The following is a 3,660-nucleotide window of genomic DNA, read 5'->3' as shown; positions in this document are numbered from 1 at the left end:
TAAAACATGAATAAGGGTATGAAAGCAATCACCAACAAAGGTCTAGGGATTTAAACTAACAAATTCCACGAGTTTTGGTGAATCTGTGATTTCTATAGGGTTTATCCAAAAAATCATCAAGATGGACCTAGATGTTAGAATTAATCGCGCTTATCCTCAATGAAACGGACGCCGGAAGACTTTAGAAGACACCACATCATGGTGGAGGGCGACTGGCTACTAGGTGGGTCTAGCTAGCTCCACCTACATTTCGCCCAGCCCCTGGGGCCCACTGTTAGCCTCTGTGTCACAATGTCAGTTCTCTACCGCCTCTTAGGTTGCATCTACACTGTCCTTTAAGTTGGTTTGATCCAAGGGCTCACGATGGATGCTCTAGGCCTATATATACCAGCCCCTGCCACCCCCGAAGGCATAAGTCATTTGAGAAGACAGAAACCCTAATCATCCTTAGAGCTTTACAGTATCCTAGGGCATAGCTAGTTAGGCTAGGTCTAGAGGGAGGCAAGCAGGTTTCGCTTGGATTCTTGATCGTGTTAAGAGCGTGGTTTGGTATAATCTTTGTACCCTCTCTCTTTTTTATCTCCATTACTTTTATATGCTTGCTACAATTGTTATGACAACATTAGTATTCATCTCATTCATGTTCTTTGTTATAATGTTTATTGTCTACTTTGATTATATACTTAGTATAGCTAGATTATCATTATATCCATGCATTAGTTCGTATAGCGCTCACTCTAAAGTACATGGGGTGAGTGGTCGACATTGTGTAAGCATGGTACTTATACGTTATTAACCTATGGATACACCCTATATTTAGGGTCATGTGGTAGATCGCGAATGTGACACTCTGGTTGAGTCCTTTGTAGTCCACTCCCTGAATATAGGTTTGCAAGTAGGATGCAGTTACGACGAAAGACAAGCTCTGTTCTTAATCTTCCTTATTAATATCCCTTATGTGTAGATATGAAGTTAATCTTAGCCATGACTACTAGGTGTAATTGCACTAATCAACGTATGCTTTGACTTATAATTAAGAATGACTTAGGAATTATTCCTCTAATATTCTATCTGACCATGCTAATGCCATAGAAAAGAGTACTCTGAGTGATTTATCATTATCGTTGATCAATACTTATCATATATATATACATATATATATATATATATATATATATATATATATATATATATATATATATATATATATATATATATATCTTATCCTATGACTTACCCCTGTTATGAGTAGAATATTGATTATGATTTACTTTTCCATCAATAGTATAAGTTATCAATACATGTCCATGCTAGACCTTCCCTGTGGTAAAAATATAAATAACGATACCTAGAATACTCTTGTGTGAAGTGCTACAATGGTATGCTATCTGTGCGCTTATAGATTTCTTTTCATTCATATATATATATATATTCTTTCTAGTCACATAAAATAATAAAGAGCTACTTAGTATTATTCTAGAAGTAATGTTAAGTAGTACAAACAAGCATCTCTGACACCATCATTAGAGATGACAAACTAGTACAAGTAATGCCAAGAGATGTAGGTATATCATAGGTGGCTATTTAAACAAGTGATAAGTTAATAAATACCAACAAACATTTTTGGCGCCGTTGCCGGGGAAGGTAGCTAGGCAAAAGAAGTATTGATAAACTTTTACCTATTGATGTGATCAAGAAAACTATCAACATCTGTTCAAGCAGGCATACCCTTGTTCTGTCTACTTTTTATATCTTATGCATGGTAATGTATGACCGGTTTTAATCTTCCTGACAAACTACATTGAAGATCCAAAAGCACTACTAAAGAGAACTAAGGCTAAACTCAAGAAAGTTTCAGCTTTAGAGTCGGAAGACAAACAGATAAGGCGAAGCTTAACACCAGAATTTAAAGCCATGGCTGGCAAGACTCTGCTCCAACCACCGCCAACATCCGTACTAGACCAACAGTCAATGTTGGAGACAATAGATTTAAGCTTAAGCCGGCTCTCATCAACATGGTACAAGGTAGCCAGTTTTGTGGGAAGGCACATGAAGATGCTAGAGCTCATCTCCAACACTTTTTAGGAGATCTGTAGCACTTTCACCATTAAAGGAGTAACCAAGGATGCCATACTACTTTGCCTCTTCCCATTTTCACTTTTGGAGAAGGCGAAGCAGTGGTTCTATTCCCAACAAAGATAGAAACACTACATGGGATAACTGCTCCACTACCTTCCCAGCCAAGTTCTTTCCCATAGGCAAGACTAATGCTCTACGTGGGTGAATTTCAAGTTTTTAGCTAGCAACATGATGAATCTGTCCTTGAGGCATGAGAATGTTTTCAAGATTACATATCAAAATGTCCTCATTATGGGATGGAGAGTTGGCTACTCATGTAGACTTTTTGCCACGAATTGACCTAACAATACCCATGAGACTATAGATGCTACTGCTAGAGGTGCTTTCCTATCACTCACACTCCCTAGCTACAACAGCTCTTGTGGAGAAGATGGCCTCCAACCAAGGTTGGAACGAAGAATGCCTTCAAACCCATAAGAGAGGTGGAGGTATGTATCAACTCAAGGAGGTAGACATGTTGTCTACTAAGATGGACCTACTGATAAAGAAGCTTGAAGACCTGAGCTAATGAAAAACAAGAAGTCATGCACATTCATGATTCTCGCATGACATGTGAAGTATGTGGAAACACTAGGCATTCAGGGAACAGTTATCCTAAAACCCAAGAGGATGTGAACTTTGTCAACAACTATTATCGTCCTCCACAGAATCAAGGATGAAACCAGCAACAGAGGCTGAGCTACCAAGGTAACTACCAAGGTAATTACCAAGGTAATTCTCAAGGTAATAATTTCAATAATTTTAACCAACCACCCTTGAGAGAATTGATTGCTGGCCAATCCAAACTTATGGAGAGATTATCTAGAAAGGTAGCTACCAATGATAAAATTCTAGAGAACATAAATAATAGAATGAATAGCTTTGCTTCTGCCATTAAGAACTAGCATAGCTTTAATAAAATTATAGAATCATAAATAGCTCAGCTGGTGGCCGCTGTTCCTTCGACCGACAAAGGTAAGATTCTAGGGGTAACCAGAAGATCTAGAAACTACAAATCTTGTCGATATTCACAATGCAAGCATATTACTGTATACAACCATCGATGGACAGGTGGATAGATTATACCTTGCTTGAGAAGAAGAGCGATCTAGGGAGACCTATCATCCCCATTGCTATTGGACCTCACATTTTTCAAGAAGCTATCTGTGACTTTGGAGCAAGTGTCAACAACATGCCTAAGGTAATCTATGATAAAATTAATGGAGATACTTCATTGTACATAAACATGCATTTACAGCTTGCAGATTAGTCCCTCTGCTACCCCAAGGGAGTTCTTGAAGACACCATTATTCGAGTGGGACAATCATATGTTACCATAGACTTTGTGGTTTTGAAAATAGGTGAAGATGAAAGGTCACCCATCATCTTGGGCTGACCTTTCCTGAGCACCGCAAAAGCCATCATCTACGTGGACAGTGCCAAAATCTGCTTCAAAATCAAGGATAGAAAGGAGAAGTTTTCTTTCAAGAATCGTATTTTGCAATCTTCCAGATGTCCACAGACGTCATACTTGCCCAAAGA

The 3,660-nt window shown here is 38.5% G+C and overlaps 1 non-coding gene across 1 annotated transcript; it reads right to left on the bottom strand.

Annotated features, from left to right (window-relative positions):
• Positions 1-2,267: 2,267 nt before the first annotated feature.
• On the bottom strand, positions 2,268-2,377 carry LOC136540972 (small nucleolar RNA R71). The gene has a single exon (XR_010780089.1). It is a non-coding gene; the product is annotated as a small nucleolar RNA R71 (small nucleolar RNA).
• Between the last annotated feature and the right edge of the window lie 1,283 nt (positions 2,378-3,660).

The sequence above is a fragment of the Miscanthus floridulus genome, chromosome 2 (assembly GCF_019320115.1).
Source record: "Miscanthus floridulus cultivar M001 chromosome 2, ASM1932011v1, whole genome shotgun sequence".
Lineage (NCBI taxonomy): Eukaryota > Viridiplantae > Streptophyta > Magnoliopsida > Poales > Poaceae > Miscanthus > Miscanthus floridulus.
This window is presented reverse-complemented; position numbering and strand designations above follow the sequence as displayed.